The sequence below is a fragment of the Pinus tabuliformis genome, chromosome 6 (assembly GCF_031772625.1).
Source record: "Pinus tabuliformis cultivar Carrire ecotype Pingquan chromosome 6, CPIR1, whole genome shotgun sequence".
NCBI classification, from domain to species: Eukaryota; Viridiplantae; Streptophyta; class Pinopsida; order Pinales; family Pinaceae; genus Pinus; species Pinus tabuliformis.
In genome coordinates this window covers 1,814,971,779-1,814,993,789 of record NC_142292.1, presented here as the reverse complement: position 1 = coordinate 1,814,993,789, position 22,011 = coordinate 1,814,971,779, and the positions used below count along the sequence as shown (strand labels likewise).

Genomic DNA, 22,011 nt, shown 5'->3' with positions numbered 1-22,011 from the left:
CCAACCTGACTATCATTGTGTAGTTTAACAAAGCGAGACTATGTAGTATAACATGAGCTTGGTGATGCCAAATACCTAGTAGCAAGAGTAGGTATGATTCTCTTCCACCTTAAGTTAGGTTTTAGATGTTGACGATGTTTTGCTTCACCATTAGTGCAAAAGGATCCACTAAAAATAAAGGATCATCACGCTTATATTAAGGATTTTTTCTTTGCTACCTTGAACTTTTGTGTTGAAGGTAGGCAAGTATTGTATACAAGGTGTCCTTTATGACGTTTAGCTAGTGCTTCACTGTCTACTGTGTTTCTAGGTAAAATCATCAATAAAATATTTTGATCATTATATGTTTATGATATTTATGGATTGTAAAATGAATGAGTGGACATGTCTCTGTATAATGCTTTAGCATGAAGTATTGCATAACAACATTCTTGCTAGTTTCATCTTAAACTTGCCTCATTTACCTCCATAAAAATTACTTTGGATGCATGCCCAAGAGTACATAGTTAAGATCATGTTGCCATTGTTTGAGACCTTTTCCATACTTCTTGACATGAGATCAAACCATGTAATCCAAAAGTACTAATATAAAACTAGCCTTTTTTGTACCAGCGATTTCACCTTACTATACAAGTTAGAGAGTATGGGTCTAATCTATGTGAGGCTTGCATTTAGCCTTTGATCTTGAAACTCATCTTGCTTGGCCCAAATTGTTGGCTATTGTACCATAATCGACCCTTCAAACATGCTCTTGGATTTTTTTGGTGCATTATATGACAAACCTAACTCTTTTTTTTGTGTAAGTCAGAGTTTTGTATTAAAAGGAAAATATGATACAAGTCGGCTGCAATTGCAACCAACGGGCCGCTGAATAGCAGGCCGAGCGTCCGAAGACTAAAGAGGCTGGACAACACACCACGCAGGGCGGCAAAGACCCAAAGACCTGAGAAAAGAAACTGGGAAACAAGAAGGATCTGTTGCAGATCCTCGCAAACAAAAGGGGCAGTCAGAAAGTAAAAAAATCCAGCTCGACTCCCAGGAGAAGAAAGGACGAAACCAGAGCTGAACAGAAAGAAACAAAAAGAAGAGGGACGAGCGATCAAAACCAAAGATTTCACACCGCGAGGGTGGAATCATTTGGTCGACCTTTTTTCCCTTTCTTTTTACCGACTTTGACCCAACCATTTGGACATTGTTGGTCAAGAACGATTTGTAAACTGTGTTGGGCTGGAGGTGAAAGCTTCTTGTCTGAATCCGAAGGAGATGACTCATGAGTTCATTTCTGAGAGATGGGAGAGACTGTTGCTTCCTCGTGACGCACTGAAGGAGAAACCTGTTCTGGCATTTCGTCCATGACTTCCTCATCTTCCTCCTCACCTTCTTCATCTGAGCTGGACAAAACAGTTATTGGGGGAGGATCCTGCGGTTTCCAGCTTTTGGACTTTGGCTTGGATTTGGCTTTCTTTTTATGGAAGGGCATTGAAGGACACGAACTTTGAAGGTGCCCTGTGAGATGACAATTTCGGCACCGAAATGCTGTATTCTCAGAATCCAGAGGTTGAGTCCAATGGAAGTCACCGATTTTGAGAATGATCTGATCAGGAAGTCCTTTGCTTATGTCTATTTCTGCGCAAATTCTGGCGTAGGTGTAAATTTCTTTTAGCCCTCTTGAGGGATTTGTGTTGAGGTAGCGACCTAAGGAGTTGCTGATAGCTTCAAATACAACAAAGTTCCATAAATGAGCCGGAAGGTTAGGAAGTCTAACCCAGATCGGGAGTTTGGTGATGACTGTTGTAGAGGGATCGAACTCTGGGAACCACGGAGTAAGGAACAGACCCGCATAATTCCAAAACCAAGGGCCTTCAGTTAAGACTCTTTGGTAATCCTCACTGTCAACAAACAGTGTTATAAAGAAGCCTTTAGAACAGAAAATAACCTTGCAATTGTTGGTCCAATTTGCATGAATCCATTGGTACAGATCTGCTGTACTAGGCCAAAGACCATTGAACCTGCATATGATGCCAAACTCTGCAAACAGCTGGTGTTGCTTATCCAACAGGGGATGAGTTATTTCAATGGTAGGTGTATCCTCCAGCTTGTCCACTAAGAAGGGTTTGGGAGCTTGAGCAGGAGGAGCTCTTTCCTTGGGCTTCTGATTATGGACAACATCTTTATAGGAAAATGCTGCAGCTGAAGAGGATTGTCCGACAGCTCCCCCTCTCAGACGCAAGGACAGGGTAACGGAGGCATTTCTTTGAATATTATACCAGGACAGGGGACAGGTATCCTCCAATTGTTTACCTTAATAAAGGAGGCGCTGAAAGGTTGTTGGAGTCCCCGCCTTATTTTCCAGGATTAGCTTGAGGTGCTGCACTAGATCTGAAGATCTCACCCAAAGCAGCATTGACTTACCAGAGATAAGTACAATTAGAACCTGGAATGGTTCTGAAATTTCTGTTCTCTGCGGGCTACTGTAACCCTGATAGCCAGGAAGACTGGTATGCGCACATCTGTCTGGGAGGGAGGCACTCCAGAGGCTCACGGTTGTTAGATTTGTAAAGTTATACTTAGGCCATGCCTCCGCTGAGACTTGAGAGTTAAGCCAGAAACTTAATACCTTTCCAGCGCATTCCGTTTGAGATGAAACAGAGACCAGGCCCCTGTTTGGGAGAAAATCTCGAAGGGGCGTTTTGTCAAACATATGCCCTGCGTCCTTCTTGGTTCCAACAAAATAGGGTGGCCGAAGCTGGTACTGGACGACCAAGCTTCTTGAAGCCCTTAATCTCCATCTCCTTTCCCTTTGGACTCTGCTGGCTACTGCTAAAGGGGCGCTAACAGTGGAATCTGAGCAGTTTCGTAAGTTCAAACTTACCCTTCTGCTTGGGGAGATCCTTCCCACAGAGCCGCCTGTGTCTTTTTTTTTTTCAGACCCCACGAAGCTGAATCCATCAATGGCTTCCAGCTATGTGCAGTGGTGTCTATCTCTGTGAGTCTCTTCGAACCTGCGTGATCCTCCGGGCCAAGAGCGTCGGCAGATAGTGATGAAACCTCCTGATACCTTCCGGCGGCACCACGGAGCCAGCACCGAGGGCCATTCGAACTGACGACAGAAACACGATGACGGGGGGAGGGGCCATCAGGCTGTGGAGCGACGGAGGCTAGAATCAAGGCCATGATCTCTGCACCTGGAAAATCCCGCGCTCGGCTTCTTCACTAACTTAGTATGTTTACTTAGTCCCAAGTTCCAAGGTGAAAACTATGACAAACCTAACTCAAGCTCAATTACAAACCTTATTATTTCCTAAAAGGTAAGTTAACAATTTTATTTATTGTCTTATTTTCTATTATTTGTTACATACGAGGAGTTTCCACAATCCTAGTACTAAAATTTTTTTGGTTCATAAAAAAACTATCCTGCACTTGTTCTAGGTGATTGTTTATATTTTTTGAAATTGTGTCCATGCGAAAGCTCTCTTGTGATGTATTTTACAATTTTTCCTGTGAGACAGGTACTAAATAGTTGTGTACACTGTAGGCTATGCTCTGATTTGTTGCAATTAAGTATCTATTTTGGTAAAAAATGAGAAGCATAGTTTTCATCTGTCAAATTTTGAATTTGAGACATTGAATCTTCTATAGAAATATAAAATGTCTTTCTTCACAGAATTTTTGAATTTTCTACTAGAACATGTTATTTTGTGCTTTACCTAAATTAGGGGCAAAAATAGTGTTTGTGTCATTTGTTTTAATCATAGGTTCATGAAAGAGTAAGTATCATTTTTTTTAATCTTAGGATCATGAAAGAGTAATTCTATCCTTTATGTTTTAGATATTTATTTGTTGGATCAATCAAAAGCCTCCCTCATTACAGTTTATACAATGTAATTTTAACTACATATAAGTCTATGTTAAGATCCATTCTATGGCTTAAGGTACCTACCTATATTATAGGGAAGATATTAGGATTGAAGAGTAAAGTATAAGCAATTTCAAATGGACTTCATGCACAAGTGACCTGCCTATTTTTGGCTAGATTTTGAGATCACGAAACTAATGGTTCACTCTGTGCTTGCTAGGTCCTCATCTTTTTGTTATGGATTGGGAGGTCCTTGCTTGTGGCTTACAAATCTTTGATATCATGGTTTATCTTCCTTTTATTTTTCTCATAATTGTCCTTGTGACCTTGGGTGCTGCAAAAAGGATGCAACAAAGTTGTAGGAGAGAGGGGTCTTCTTGCCCAATCATCTATTGCTTACATGAGGTATAAGGCGATATTATCCCAATCCTCCTAATGGTATTCTTGGCCACCTGGACACTCTAGAAGGAAGCAATAATGCTAAAGGAAAGATGGTTTTGGCTATGTGCTTGTGTGAAAGGTCTTAATTGAGCTAAAGGGTAACATTGTGCCAAACTTTGTAATGAAGGTAAGATACCTCATGTGCTTGGTTTTGAATAAGTTTTATCATCTTGTCCTCAAAGGTCTACCCTTCTAAACTTAAGATAAGTAAATTGTCCTTGATCTATTAACTGAGCATAATAATATGTTTGTCTTATTTTGTAAGAATGTCATTTCTGATCGATAAACTATTGTTGGAGAAACATGATGAAATGAATTTTCTATAACTATTTTGTTTTGCTAATTGATATCAATTTTATGATGCTTGTCTATATTTTAACGACCCAGCTATGTTCAGACAAGCATTTTAACAAGACCCTTAGTTTGACAAACTTGGTATTTACTGGTAGATTTTTATCTAGGAATATATTGCTCCTTGTTTGTAGGCATATACTATTGAGTTGGAAGCTAAGGTAACAGAACTCAAAGAAGAGAACACAGAATTCTGAAAAAAACATATTGTGGACAAACCTATAATTGATATAAAGATCCACATAATGTGCTACTTTTTTCAGGAAATGGTTGTTTTATTATCATAAAATATATGTTATAATTATTAATGGATATTTTTGTCTAAAAAAATAGGTAGAAATGGCTAAAATACTAAAAAAAAGGTATACAAACCTAGAAATATAGGGTTGCCATCTACTTGGATGAATATCTATCTATGCACACCATTTGAATGTGGGGATTAATATTGTTATCATATCATGTTACAATAATCTAGATAGTAGTTTTGAGAGTGGCGTAACATGGCCTTGAACTTTTGTTGTTTACCCACGAACCCATTCATCACCATTTTTCCTCAATTTCAATTAGTTTTTATATATCCCACTAAGATGTTTGCGGAGGAAAGAAGCTTTGGCACGGTGTTTGTTAAATATGATTGGTATGTGTTGATTTGATTCTTTTAATTGTTGGTTGGTTCATATATTAAAATTAAAATTTATTATTATTCACATTCATATATAAAAACCTATTTGTGAGGGTTCAAGACACAAATAATTCATCTTGAGGATATTGCATCTACAAGTGTGGGTGAGTTCACTTCTTCTAGGGTGAATTTAGTAGCTATATATATATATATATATATATATATATATATATATATATATATACACATATCTGTTACCGGGAAAAGTGTCTATTTAGAACTGCTCTATCCCACTAAGGTGTGACAGCTGCCTTAGAAACAAACAGAGAAAAACTACTTTTGTATTTCCTTTATGAACTATAGACAGAGAGGAATAGAAAGAACCAACCTGTGTCTTGCACTAATCCTTTGATCCAATCACTCTCTTCTTTGACAGTCTCCAGCTACCTGCTCCCTTACTTGCCCAGCTTCACCAAGTACCTGTAAGATCACAGAACAAGAAAACTATACAAAGACATGGATCTATATTCATAAACAACTTAGGATCAGATTTAAGTTAACCATACCAATGTAACAAGCATCAATGATACAAAAGCATGGAGGAAAAACTCAAATAGTTTTTATTGATAAACAAGAAGATCCAGGAGGAGTTACAACCGATGGTTCCTGACCCAGCATCAACCTCCCAGCAAAGAAGCCCCTCTTCACCTCCAACAAAGCATAGATCACTCAATACTCTGATGTTTGTCTCAAAACCGACAACAATTCCTTACAATATGCAAAATTCCAGCCTCCAACCTCTGGATCTCTGGGATGAGAGATCTATATATAGATATTTGCAGAGGTGTGAGTCAGCTCTGGGTTTTTGATTAGTGTCTTATCTCTGATAGTTCTTGATGCCACTTGGAGATCTCATTGATCTCTTACTCATCCTTGGGCGATTTTGAGAGGCAAGTGTCCCAGGAGAAGTTTCTAGAAGATTCCATGATCATCCACCTCGCAAACTGTCTCTGCCACTTGTCTTTTCCCGTCCATCGCACCCTCACAGTGTATTTAGGTGCATTGCAATGTACTTCCTGTGTGTACAAGGTGCGATGCAGCGTACCCTGGCCATGGAACAAGTGCATTGATCCAGTTTTGACCAATTTCGAGTAGTTTTTCATGGAGAACTTCTGGGAGAAGCTGTAATCTGTTGACCTTGTTCCTTTAGGGGTTAGAACAAAACTTTTAAGGACTTAGGAGCCCTTGGTTTATTGACATTTCATGCTTGGTGTTGTAAGGCACAAAAATGTCTATATCATTTGCCCCCTAAAGTAAGAGGCCGTTAACCTTTTGGTGTCGGGTGAAATGCTTTATTATGAGGATCCGAAGTTCTTTCAATGCTGGGAGGAGACCTGTAATAAGATACAATACAATACATTATTTTCATACTGTTTTTCATGATCTAGCTGAGGCAGGCATTCCCATGCTCAGCTTTATAAATTCATTTTCATGTACATAGGACAGACAATCGTCTGACTGTAGATTGATGATTCTGATAGAGCCAGCATCCTTTTGGTAGGATGATTATCTGTGCTGCATTGCTGTACATTTAATGTCTTTATTTCCCTGAATATATATCGCAGCCCGGATGGATGAAACTAGATTCGGGGTCTTCAATCTCGTCCGATCTTCACTCGAAGTACAAGTCGATCCATGTGAGAAATGTTTTGAAGTCGAACATGGAAAGACATCGCTTGATTACCAGTCAATGATGTAAACTGTTAACAAGTGCGAGAGGAATCACCGATAATGATAATGATCCTCAAGGTACTGCAGTATAATTCACGTGGTGTGAATAAAGGACTTGGCGTCGAACACCACGCAAAATCTTTCGGTCGAAGACCATTGATGTAAACCTATCGCCGGAAGTGAGAATCTTGCCATTAAGGCATGCAAGCTTCAAAGTACTGAATGGGGTGTTCCTAGACCAACTTCTTGGATAATGAGCTGATGTCGACAAGAAGTGATCTGTCAAAGGAGGGCCTTAATGAATCCCACATCAATGAGATGGAATGGAGCAAATGATTTTGATGGAGGTGAAAACGATCTGATGATATATGGTTCAGGGTGGCGGTCATGAAAGAATGGAGTATAATGTATGGTAGTGGGTGGGACACAGGTGGCTTCTCTGGATGACTTCTCTTGAACATGTCGGCAACACTGATGTGATGGATTGGTAGCATTAACCCCAAATGTGGATAGTTTGGTGTGACCATGGCGATGTGACCAGTGAATGAAACAACCCAACCCAACTCAGACACGGAGTGGAAGTGTCATGTTCAAGAGCGACTTGCTACCAATAAAGATTCTTTGAGTTTTCTTCCCAATTTTTCCCCAGTCATTGCTGACCAGTACCTCTTTATTTTTGTCAAGCTTGAGGAGGATAACATATGCTTGTTCTATAATTTGCCCTTCGGGCAAACCCATCGCTATGTTTTAACGAGCCTGGCGATAGTGAAACTCGTTCTCATCTAAAGACAAGTTTGTCGCTATTAATCTTTTTAATGAGTTTAACGACAAAGATAACTCGGTCCTTTTCAATTTTAGAGAGTCTGCAAAGGTACATAAAGGTAACTCCAAAATTCCTTTTTCATCATCTAATCCCTTAAGTCCGAAAAAGTATAAAACAATACAAAAGGGATGAATTTTCGATAGTTTTAACGAGCCGAACAAAACAAGCGCTCGATCGTTTTGTGTAATAATCCCTCAGGTCCAAAAAGATTAAAATCTAGAGGAGGGATAGCACTTCCTGTCCCTTTAACGAGCTGGAGAGGCCAATGGCTCGGCAATCTTTTCATATTTTACGAGTCAGTTGAAAAGAGCTTAAAGTAGGCTCATCTTTTGAGGAACGGGTGATAAAACGGGTAGCAGTTGATTCCAGGTAAGGTTTGGAATTTTCTAATCATGGCAGTGTCACAAGGATGGCTAGTGAAATCACTCTTCGCAGCTATTCCTCAAAATGGGTAAACAATCAAATGGAGGTGAATGATCGGCCAATGAAAAAGTGGAGGTGATGGTGCAAACACGACCAAGGCTTTAATGGCTGAGGTACTTCATTCACGGTGGTTATTTACTGGGGAATAGTTCATTTTTAACGAGCTTAAATGCAGGTGGAATCATTTTCTCATGTCTTATGTTTATTTTTTAACAAGCTTGAACTATGTGCTAAAACTGCTCGATGTGGGTTTATTTTTTAACGAGCTTGAACCTTGCGGTAACACTGCTCAATAAGTTTGCATGCCCCCAGCATAATAACTCAAATCGAGGTGCATGACCCCCAAGCTTCATTGCATTCAATTCGGTGGTTGGAATGAAGGTTTACCTTTGAGACTTGGAAAGGGGATTTGTTTCATTTTTTAATGAGGTTGACACAGTAAAAGAACTATCCTCATAATCTACCGCGTTTACAGTATTTGATAGAAAATCAAAAACTGAAGGATGATAAAGGTCATCTTGAGTATCTTCTCCACAATCCGGGAGAAGGGAACGATTGTGGGAATCATTCCATGGTGCCCCATCAATTACCATTGATTGGACAATTCCTTCGTCGGTGACATGCACTTGCGACCAAGGATCTGAAGGGGTACCATATTCTTTAGACCTATCTATCCAAACGCTTGACGAGCGTTGATTTGGGTTTGCCCCCCAGGCCAAGAAAATTGATTGCTACAATATTTCTATTAGGGCGATGATCCATGCTGACAAAATGTTTAGGAATCTTCCGAATCCATTAGATATAGAAGATTTCATATTGCAGGTTTCCACTGTGGCCACTTCTGCCAGCTTACTCGGAGGCGGCAGGGCAAAAGTACCCATTAAGGCAGGGTCTTTTAGGAGGCCTACTCCAATATTTTGAAGCGAATGATTGCTTCCATGGATCATTGGAATGCTTCCCGTAACTTGTGAACTGTTGGGGAGAAATGTTTGTTGGTCGACGATTGTAATTCCTCCTTGGAAGGGAAATGTAATATTCCTAAAATAGGTCGACACAATAGCAGCCATAGCATATATCCATGGTCTTCCCAGTAGGATGTTGTAATCGAGGTTTCCGTCGATTACTTCAACATCAATTTCTACTATTTTGCCCGCTAGTTCAACTTTCAAGTTACTTAAAATCCCGTATGGAGTGTATGATCATCCATCAAATGCTTTTAACATTGTTGAAGATCACGACAAGGGTGGTGAGCCTAAATTTTTCTAGCAACTCATCGACATAATACATGTGGATGCCCCCTCATCAATAATTGTTCGATGAAAAGTTTTCTTGAGGGCTTTCACTTGAATAAGGAAAGTTAGTTGAGCTGGTAATTGAGGGTCATATCCTTTATGATCAAAGGCCACAAGATTGGAATCCATTGGGCCAATCCCACCTCTTGCTGATAATAAAGCTTGCTTTTGGGAGGGGCAATTTTATGGTACCTCAAGTGTCGACATAGCAGACGGCGATTGGGCCAGGTCCTCTACTATATTATAATTCTGTGCTACTTTTGCACGAGGATTAAATGTCGATTTGTGTACTACTCCCTTTGGCGACTTTATCATTAGTTTAGGAATGATGGGTGGCACAACTTCAATCAAAGTTGTTGTCGAACTACCAGGTTGTTCATTAGCTTTGTTATTCGACAGCTGTGGATTCCCGTAATCTTTATTCCTTGTCAAAGCATCAATTTGCTGCTCTGAGATAGAAAACATAAGAAATTGGGATCGAGAAGCATTTTGATTAGCAACCAGTTTGGTTCCCGGGTTTGGAAACGGATCAGTCAATAATGCTGAGGTTTTTGAACTCTTAAAGAGTTTCTTAACTTCAACTTTGTGTGGACAATCTCTCGTCCAATGATCCTCATCGCATATATGACACCCCACAGGGGGTTTCCTTTGCCCAGAAGGGTTTGTAGAAGGTTTTTCAGGAGATGACTCATCTTTCTTCTTTTTTCTCCCTTTCTTTTTCTTCTTGCCCCCTGGTTGCTTCAGTTTTTTTCCCTTGTCGGTCAACACGGCATTTACTTCTGAGGCAAGAAGTTCCTCATTTGCATTTTGACTGCAAATCTTACAGGCCTTTTTAGATGTAGCCTTTGTCGATTTCGTGTCTGTTGCGTCAATCACGCCATCGCCGACATGAGAGTCATTGTTTGATTTAGGAGGAGGACGAACAGAAAATTCTGGTCTAGGAGCATCAGGTATTTTATCGTAGAGCGTGCCAGACTAAGTATAGATCAAGTCTAGATATTGTGCACGAGCAATAACTTGCTCTTCAGTGATGACCCCCCCTTTTGCCACATCTTCCGTGATGGAAGGTAGTAATAACTTGATAAACCATTCAGCTAAAAGCTGATCGGGAACATACGTTTTTACTATTCTACGCGACGTCGCCACTCATGTATATGATCAGATATGTGAGTGGCCGTCGTCTGTTTGAAATTGGTAAGGAGTTCCGTTCCCATTTCGTACCTTATCGATAATTGAAAATGGGTTAAAAAGGTTGTGGCTAGGTTACTGAAGTTGTCAAACGAAGCTCTGGGTAATTCGATATACCATTTTGCTGCTGGACCACTTAACGTCCTCTGGAAAAGGTGAAGCCTAATCGAATCATTGTTTAGGGTGTTTGATGAACACCACAGATGGAATGTCATCACATGATTTGATGGGTCTTCACCCGGATTTCCATTAAATTTAGGAATATCTGACGGAAGTTTATGCGGAATCGCTGGCCACCAAGGGGCATAAGCAATTGGATCATTCATCAGCCGGTTTAGATCTGGTAATTCTAGAGTTGCTACAAAGGGCAACTGTTGATTCAGGTTAGGCGAAGCATACCCAGGATAAGATGGAATCGCCTGAGCAGTGGGTCTTTGCATACCAGCATAATGTATTTGATGCTGGCAACTTTGAAAAGGTTGATGGGCATAACCATTATAATATGGTTGTTGATAACCGCTTTCGAAATGCGATTTCCCATTACTTACAAAGACTTGTTGCTCAGGTCCTTGATATGATTGCTGGAATGGGGGTTGTTGAGTTTGAACCAGCTCTGGTTGTTGGACCATTTGCTGTTGACCAATATTGGATGATTGACCAAGATGAGGAGTCACAGTACTTGTTTGAGCCTGAGTCGCTCCAGAGAAGGAGGCACTAACCTAAGGTTGTGATTGAGTCGTTGAGACAAGAGGCTGTTGTATTGCAACCTGAGAAACTTGGGATTGACATACAACAGCTAGAGCTTGTACTTGCGACGCAGTCACCATCGCAGGTATAGTGGGAATATTCGACACAGGGTGGACTGGTTGCATTGAATATACAACCCTTAGTTGTTGAGGCAGTATTGGCACCCAATCGCTGGATGTAATTCCATTTTGACCTGAACTTTGTTGTAAACTCCCATATGGTTGTTCTCCTGGAAGGAACAATGAAAAGGCATATTGCCCTCCATATGGTGGAGATCCAGTACTTAAAGGGTAAATTGGCCTTTGAAGACACATTGGATCAATTTGTTGAGTTTCAACATAAGAAATACCAGATGATAATCCGGATGAAGAAATACGAACAGACCATGTCGTCGAAACAGTCTCTGGTTGCACTCCGGCTTGTTGCTGATAACTTGCCAGGACAGATGGTATACCGACGAACATTGTTGGAGTAGCATTAGGAGGTTCTGCTGCTGCTGTGTCAGATGACACAGTCCTAGATGTCGATGGTTGTTCAGACATATCTAGTCTATCCAAAATATTTCCTAGCGATTCTACAAGAACTTGTGATGAAGGGAGACTAACTTCGAAGACCAACAAGGGAAAGGTGACGTTATTCCGATTAAAATAAATTTTAGACGCTTTGACACAACTTATTTTTTCAGTTTTTAAGAGTCGAGAAAAAACAAAAGATGACTCTAGTCTCCTTCGATTTTTAATGAGCCTGAAGTGACAAGTGCTCAGATGGACCTTTTTCATTAAGGAGTCTGAAAAGGAACAAAAGGGACTGCTCTGGAGGTCTAGGTAGAGGGAGTACCAAACCAATCGCAAAACTGCAGAATGATTTTTACGGTACGGCAGTCAATCTTCCCGAATGCTGTGTTCAGTGCATTACGATCGATAGGGCGGTAGACACGGCTTCCTATGGATAAAGGATTTAAGCCAATAGGGGTCTCCCAAAATATACTCGACGGTACATGGGAGCACAAGTCCATACTGGCACTTATCGTCTCAAAGTGGAGGAATCACCCAACCATCAGTGAGGACAACAGTTACCAGGCTTTACGACGTCGGAATACGTCTCTAACCTAGACCTCTAAATGTTGTGCGTTAAGTTCCTAAGCGTTGTTAGATTCATTGAATTTATTTTAAGTTGATCTTGCTTATGAAGTTTTCCTTTTGGGTTCACCACGAGATGTAGATGTAATTCCTAAAATGCAATCTAAAGATGATAAACAAACTTTTATCTCTTTTGTGCAATGAAAATCCTAGCTACTAGAGGAAAAGAAAGACACAATCTTTTCACAAAGAGCAAAGAGCACACTATAAATGCACTTTCCTAAATCAAGCCAAACAGACTATCTATATGCAAATGCACATGCATGTATTTGTTTTTGACTTTCTTAGTATTGATGCTAAAAAGAAAGTTGATGTACAAATCTGAATTTCTTTTCAAGCGACAAATATAAACAAGTTCTTTTTTCGAAATCAAAAACAGAGATGACTACGACACCTTGCGATTTTGAAATGAACACTTGTACTTGACACTAGAAAATCACAAATTTAGACCAAAGGCAATAGTAAAAGTATAATCGACCATCAATAGCAATCAAACTTTTTCCTAGGATTGAAATCGACACTTGCGACAGATCCAAATCAAAGGACGACAGTGCGACTATTCTACTTTTGCAATGGAAAACTGTAAACGACTCAACAAACACTCAAAAACATCTACAGTTATTTTGTACAAAGGAGCCGGAATAACAGTAAGGAAAAGGGGTTTTAAACAGACATACACTGATCACAGGCAGCAAAATTCAGAGACAAAACCGGAAGGAATGAAGCATAAGAACCTCAGCTGCACAGGGCTAGTCTGATCAACACACCTGTAACACAGAGAAACTGCATTGCAGCGCAAGTTTCCCTTTCGGGAAGTGCGTTGAAATGCAGGATCTCTTAACAGTACCTGCGCTGGGCCAGAAATGAGAATCTGTCCGGGTTCTGGGTCACAGTTTGCAGTTTAGTCTTTGGTTTTTGGCCGAGTAAAAGCAATCAGTAATGCACAATCAGGGGTAGATCTAAGGAGGGTCTAAGAGCTATCACAAGGGCAATCAGATAGTCTATGAATCAGTTGTTCAAATCATAAACAGATCCAGTGAATGGATTGAAGCAGTAGATGTCTACTTTGCATTTGTTATGGCAAATGCAGTTCGAATGCTACTTATAAGTTTATGGAACAAACAACAAAGAGATATAGAAATAAACTAATTAGACATTCTCCCCAGCGGAGTCGCCATTTTGTTACCGGGAAAAGTGTCTATTTAGAACTGCTATATCCCACTAAGGTCTGACAGTTGCCTTCGAAACAAACAGAGAAAAACTACTTTTGTATTTCCTTTATGAACTATAGACAGAGAGGAATAGAAAGAACCAACCTGTGTCTTGCGCTAATCCTTTGATCCAATCACTCTCTTCTTTGACAGTCTCCAGCTACCTGCTCCCTTACTTGCCCAGCTCCACCAAGTACCTGTAAGATCACAGAAGAAGAAAACTATACAAAGATATGGATCTATATTCATAAACAACTTAGGATCAGATTTAAGTTTACCATACCAATGTAACAAGCATCAATGATACAAAAGCATGGAGGAAAAACTCAAATAGTTTTTATTGATAAACAAAAAGATCCAGGAGGAGTTACAACTGATGGTTCCTGACCCAGCATCAACCTCCCAGCAAAGAAGCCCCTCTTCACCTCCAACAAAGCATAGATCACCCAATACTCTGATGTTTGTCTCAAAACCAACAGCAATTCCTTACAATATGCAAAATTCCAGCCTCCAACCTCTGGATCTCTGGGATGAGAGATCTATATATAGATATTTGCAGAGGTGTGAGTCAGCTCTGGGTTTTTGATTAGTGTCTTCTCTCTGATAGTTCTTGATGCCACTTGGAGATCTCATTGATCTCTTACTCATCCTTGGGCGATTTTGAGAGGCAAGTGTCCCAGGAGAAGTTTCTGGAAGATTCCATGATCATCCACCTCGCAAACTGTCTCCGCCACTTGTCTTTTCCCGTCCATCACACCCTCACAGTGTATTTAGGTGCGTTGCAATGCACTTCCCGTGTGTACAAGGTGCGATGCAGCGCACCCTGGCCATGGAGCAAGTGCATTGATCGAGTTTTGACCAATTTTGAGTAGTTTTTCATGGAGAACTTCTGGGAGAAGCTGTAATCTGTTGACCTTGTTCCTTTAGGGGTTAGAACAACACTTTTAAGGACTTAGGAGCCCTTGGGTTATGGACATTTCATGCTTGGTGTTGTAAGGCACAAAAATGTCTATAACAATATCTTTTATCTAGCAAAAGATACATCGAAATTATGAGATTTACAATCGCTTAAAATTGCAAAGTTATTGGCATATTTGTGTTGCAAGGGTTTTTATTGTTTTATTATTTTGGGTCTCACTTTAATGTAAATCTTGCTAGTGCATTTTCAACCATTCCATTCAAAAGTACCATTTTCAATTTACTGTGAGATTTGTGACGGCTTTGTAAAGTGCTTTTATTAAATTTGTTTTTATAGATTTTGATATAATTTCAGTTGTGATTTTAATTTGGATGTATTTTTATTTTAACTATTTAATTCAAAAATGTATTGTAATTATAAATGAAATAACATTAATCAAAATTACGAGTTATTGATATTTTATTTTCATTTTAATTGTTTTATTATTTTTTTAACCAAATTGTTTTTAATAGATATTAATTTTATTGCCATTTCTATTGTGAATCTTTAAAGAGTGCTAGTTCAATGCAAGAGCACCTGCTTTATAAGCAAGAGGTTGGTGGTTTGATTCCACTGTGTCCTAATATGAATTAATCAATGATATTGTAGCTTATTTTTAATTAAATACTTTTAATATTGATTTATTTCAATGGTGAGCTATTTTTCTAGATTTATTATTTTATATTGTCTCTAAAGAGAGAAGAGTGATGTTGTATTATCTAATTTTTTATTGTCTCTTGAGAGACAATAGTTAGGATCAAAGACATTATCTCTTTAAAGACAATATGTCTTTAATCCCAACTATTGTCTCTAGAGAGACAAAAATGAAATTGCCTTTGGAGAGACAAATGAAATTGTCTCTAGAGAGACAAAAATGCTTGTTTTATATATTGTCTTTATAGAGACAATATTTTATGACAATTTAATTTTAAGACAATTTAATTTGAGACACCCGCTTCAGGACAATATTTGAGACAATACAGAAGTTATCTTTTGTCTCACCTTAAGACAATTTACCCAAAAGTTGTCTTAAATATTGTCTTAAAAGCCCCCTTTGTGTTGTAGTGTTTGGTACACATTTTCTAGCAAGGAAACTCCATTCATATGTTTGATGGAAAGGTCGAGGTCAAAAAAGAATCATATCGCTCACTTGTCATGACGGGGATAGAAGAAGAAAGACTTTTGAAGCTGCAAGGTACCTCTTCTCCTGCACAAAACTTCTCATACAATTCTCATTATGAATAAGGCAAATTTCCATCAAGTCTTTTATGGCATGCTCAATTTGGACACTTCAATTATGAAAACCTTCATATGTTGAAGAAAAGTGGTGTTATTGGTTTGCCTACAATTCCTACGAAACTTAAGCAATGTGATGTTTGTATCTTATGGAAACAAAACAAACAGTCTTTTCATGATTCACATTCTGCAACACATAGAAAACTTGAAATTATTCATTCAAAATTATGTGGCCCAATGCTTGTTCCTTCTACAAATGGAAATAAATATATGATGACGTTTATTGATGACTACACCAAAATGTGTTGGTCTTATTTATTGAAGAAAAAATCTAATGCTTTTCAAACATTAAAGAACTTTCATGAATAGATTAAAAATTATGCATAGACTCATATTTGATCTATTCACACTAATAATGGAAAATAATACACTTCAATTGAATTTGAAAACTATCTTCACCAACATGCAATCAAACATCAAACAAATGTGCCTTAAATCCCCAAGAGTAGTTGAAAGAATGAACAAGAAAATCTTAAATATGACAGGTGCCACGATGCTTTTCAAGAATGTAAAATTGATATTTTGGGTTGCTGCAGTTCTATGTGTTGTGTATATAAATAATAGGTGTCCATCTAATGCTATTAGCAAAAATAGTCCTTATGCAATGTGCTATGGCCACATTCCTTCAGTACAACATCTCAAGGTCTTTGGTTCCACCTGTTATGCCTTGATACCCAAGGACCAAGGAAACAAACTTGGTGCAAGTAGTCATAATTGTATCTTCTTGGGGTGTTCAAATACCTCTAAAGCATATTGTCTCTATGTTGAAGTTAATAAGAAAATTTTAGTGTATAGAGATGTGATATTTCTTCAATCTTCCAAGATTGACAATGTTGTTGAGCAGTAGCTTGATCGCTTGGATAGATTCGCACAAGCCAAGTACTTTCAATGATTTGATAATGAGATTCCACATCTTAAAGGGGGATTCCTATATTGGATCAATACGTGGAATCTTCTTCTGAAGCACTCTCTCCCCCACATGAATCTCCAGCGACTATTGACACTTTGAGTGATGCGATTGACAGAATTGGGAGACTCAATCTTGATTCATCCCAAACTCAATCAACTAAGTAGCCCAGGCCGTCTCAGAAAGGTCCTTCAAAATGGCTAACAAAGACACTTGAAAGTGTTCATCCTGATGAGGTTGAAAGACAAGAACAAGAAATTCAACTAGGAAAAATGCCGGTGATGTAGGCGATTCTAATTAACCTGTTGATATGGATATTTCTTATGATTGTGAACTGAATTTGTCTTAAGATTTTGAACCAAATTCCTTCAAATAAGCCGCTTCTCATGATGACTGAAAAGAATTGATGCAAAAAGAGTATAATCCTTTGATAAAGAATGGCACTTGGAAGTTGGTTGATCCTCCATTGGGAACCAAACCAATAGGCTGCAAGTGGGTCTACAAGAACAAGTATAAAGATGATGGCTCACTTGACAAGAAAAAAGTTAGGCTTGTGGCAAAAGGTTTTGCACAGAAGGAAGGGGTTGACTATGAGGAGACTTTTACCCCCACAACAAAATGGCTACCATCTGGACACTCTTTGCCTTGGCAACTCAGAACGGTTGGAAAGTCCATCAAATGGATGTAAAAACTACTTTCTTGAATGGAGATCTAAAAGAGAATGTTTTTTATGTCCCAACCAAAAGGATTTGTTGCAAAGGGTCAATAACATAAAGTATGCAAGCTTATAAAATCCTTGTCTGGACTCAAGCAAGCACCATGAGCCTAGTACAAGAAGTTAACTGAGCATCTTCTCAAACTCAACTTCAAACATTATGATCCTCATCATGCAACTTTGTTTGTCAAGAAAGTTGGCAAAACACTTGTATATCTTGTGGTTTATGTAGATGGTCTTTTGATGACAGTGAACACTGAGAGTTATATTGCATCCATAAATAAGGAATTGAGTAAAGGTTTTGAAATCACAAACTTGGGGTATGTTCACTACTACCTTGGAATTGAAGTAACTCAACATCCGAAGTTTATATTCCTCTCTCAGAAGAAGTACATTAGAGATTTGTTAAACAAGTTTAGCATGGCTGAGTCCAATCCTTTGACTACTTCAATGGAACAGAACATAAAGCTAACATCTAGTGAAAGAAAATAATTTGATGATGCAAACAACTTGTAGGAAGTATTAACTACCTAACTACTACAAGATCACACATTTGATTTGCTATTTAATAACATCTCTATTTTAATCTATGCAATAATATTATTTTTAAAATTTAGTTATTAAAAACTATTTAATTTAATTTATTTATTATTTATAAATATAGATGAATACAAAATTTTAGAGTCTAATAATAAGAACTCAATATGTGTTAATATTAAATAAAACTTAACATAATAGTTGGTTGAAAATCATTATATTATGTCATGTATTTAAATTTTTTTTTTGGAAATTTTAAATAATGAATAAATCATTTAATTATAAAAAATTAATAGCTAAGATAACTAAAATTACATTTAATTAGTTTTTTTTATTAACTCAATTTATAATTAATTATTCTATATTTTTTTATTAAAATAAGTTCTTTATAATATTAATTTTATTTCACTATAGTAGGATTGAGAGAAAAAAACAAAACTGGAAGCACTTAGAATAATAAGGTAGGTTAATTATTTTTATAAGGATTTGTTGGAATTTTAGGTTTTCCTAAAAGAAGTCCAGAATTTGAAGTATGATGTATAGTTTTCACAATCCATTTAATTAAGGGAAGTAAATTCATTTACGTATTTAAAAACTAAATTTAAATAACAAAATGTTGTAATGTATCACTAATCATGAATGGCTAAAGCATACAACGATTAGATTGTTCCATATTCAATAGCATATTATAATTGTTGTAAGTTTTGGTCTTTTTAAATATATCTTCTATATAAATTTGAGTGTCCAAATTAATTTTTATTGCATCAAATCTATTTTTATGTATTCAAAAATGCAATTTAAATACATAAAAATTACAATTTATTTCATCTAATGCAAAACTTGAAACAAATAGACAAAATTATATTTAATATTAAAAAACTACATATTTTTCAAAATTTAAATTGAAAATTTCATTAAATCTGCATATTATTGGAAAATTATTTTTTTATTAAAAAAATATTATTAGTAAATTTGTAAAAATTTAAAAATATCATCATAAAAAAAAACTCAATTTACAGTTTTTGGTTGAGAAAGTTAAAAATACCATCATAAAACAAGAGCCACAACAGTGGCGGAAGTCCCTGCTGAGAAGGGGAAGGACCATTTACCGTTGACTTGGCTGCTTGCTTAGATGTCCTATTCAACATGAGGACCATTTACTTTTGACTTTGCTGCATGTAGTCTCTGACATTTGCTTGATCTGCACTTGACTGGATCTAAAGATTTAGTGAAAGGCAAAGAGCTCTTCTTTGGCTTCAGAACTAAAAACTAGATTTAAGTTCTCCCTTTTAAGATTAAAATCCCAAAAGAGTAATCCATATGCCTGGACCAATATAAATCTCTTAGAAAATAAAAAGATAATGTTATTAAATAAATAAATAAATTTAACAATATATTATATAAACATGAATAGAACATGCTGACTAACGCAAGCGTTGACAGAAATGGAGACGTGCTTGCAACGATTAAATCTAATTCCCTACATCCTGCCATGATTTCGCCCTTAATTTATCGAGTTGAAGATTTCTTTGGGCTTTTTGGACTACTAAATAATTTTCTCGTCCGAATTGTTCGCATTTAAAGATCGATCACTTCAGCTCTCATAAATGTTTGGGCGTTGACTACATTGAGCGATGAGATTCGAACGCGTGATCGGCGTGGGAACACAAATCCACGGGAACCAACAAACATTACCGCTGTATGACTATAAAAAGGCAGGAAAACGCCATCATTGCAATATCTTGCGGTTCTTGGACTACTGTGGAGCCCCTGAAGATGCCTCATGATTCCAGCCTGTGGAGATCATGGATATCGTCTTGGAGTTTTGCAGTTCTCATTGACGTTATGTCTCCATTTCTGATGAAGTTTAGGCTCTCTGTTAAGGAACCATATCCTAATCATGCGTAAGAGGCTTCGCGATCAAGTTCCGTTACTGAAAAATGGCGAAGGAAACAGTCAAGGTTGGCTTTAGATTGACCGTAATGGCGTGTATTTGTGTGTGGACGAGCATCTACACAACATTTTCACAGAATGCAGGTAAGCTCAAAGCCACATGATCTCAGTTAAGTTAAAATTCCAGAATATTTTGAAGGTTTTCAAATTTCAACTTCAGAAGCCGATAGCTTCAAGATTCGACAATTGAAATCATATTTTGATTAAATTCTACTTCTCAAAGTAGTCGAAAGAAGAGTATAACAACATTTTTGGTTTTGCAGAGCCGTTGGCCATTTGGATCAGCTGCGGTTCATGGGAGAACACACATACCCCCCAGACGAATATGCTCTGGGTAAAAGACTACGGTTACACAGGCGGCTCGTTCGCAAACGCCACTACCACGAGCTACATCGCTCCTCAGCTCAAGAAACTCCATTTCTTTAAGCTCTAGGACGGTCCCGAGAACTACTACAATGTCACTCATCTACCAAACGGCCATTATTCTGTTAGAATGTTCTTTGGCCTCAACGAGGACGTTTTGGCCGACCGCGAGCCGCTCTTTGACGTCTCCATTGAAGGAACACATGTTTATTCTTTAAAGCCGGGCTGGAGCATGAACGACGACCAAGCATATGTCGAAGCTTCAGTTTTTGTCTTGGACGTTGCTGCCACTGTCTGCTTTCGCAGCACCGGCCACGGTGATCCTTCGGTAATGAGCATCGAGATTCTTCAGCTTCATCCACAAGCTTATGGTTTTGGGGCTGAGTGGGGGGATACTGCCATATTCAGGACTGCTAAGCGGGTCGAGTGTGGAGTAGACCAGAGCGTGTACGGCGAGTCCTACGACAAACCAACTTGCGCGGCATATCAACCGTCCTTTGCATTGAACAACTCGAAGTCGATAATAAGACCCCAATTATTTTCCGCACCAAAACTTTGCATAAACTTATGTTAAAATGCCAATATACCAAAAATATAACGGTCAAACTACTCGGTCAGTGATCGATCTATCGCTAATAGTCCCAGGCAAGGACTAAAAAACTCAATTTATAGTTTTGTTTATTATTTTTATTTTATAGCCAATTAACTCTAAAACTTGAGAATTATAATTTATAAAAGGGTAATAACAAAAAATCATTGTAAGTATCTACATTCTGATGCATAAAAAACTCAAATGTAAAAACCATTGTGCGTTAGATATCTGAGTAGTAGAATTGGCATGGGCCGTAGACCAGAGCGTGTACGGCGAGTCCTACGACAAACCAACTTGCGCGGCATATCAACCGTCCTTTGCATTGAACAACTCGAAGTCGATAATAAGACCCCAATTATTTTCCGCACCAAAACTTTGCATAAACTTATGTTAAAATGCCAATATACCAAAAATATAACGGTCGACGGTGAGTGATCGATCTATCGCTAAGCAAGGACTAAAAAACTCAATTTATAGTTTTGTTTATTATTTTTATTTTATAGCCATTAACTCTAAAACTTGAGAATTATAATTTATAAAAGGGTAATAACAAAAAATCATTGTAAGTATCTACATTCTGATGCATAAAAAACTCAAATGTAAAAACCATTGTGCGTTAGATATCTGAGTAGTAGAATTGGCATGGGCCGTTGCTCCTTCCTTTGTGCTTGTTGGACCTACATAGAAGATGCACATAATACATCTAATCCGGATTATAATTTTTAATAAAACCTCAATTTCCGTACTAGTTCCTCTAAATTTAAAGTTATAATGTTGTTAATACATGTAATCCGGATTATAATTTTTAATAAAACCTCAATTTCCGTACTAGTTCCTCTAAATTTAAAGTTATAATGTTGTTTTGG

The 22,011-nt window shown here is 37.9% G+C and overlaps 1 pseudogene; it reads left to right on the top strand.

Annotated features, from left to right (window-relative positions):
• The first annotated feature begins 20,683 nt into the window (after positions 1-20,683).
• Positions 20,684-21,127, top strand: LOC149266273 (receptor-like protein 4 pseudogene; annotated as a pseudogene).
• Positions 21,128-22,011: the final 884 nt, after the last annotated feature.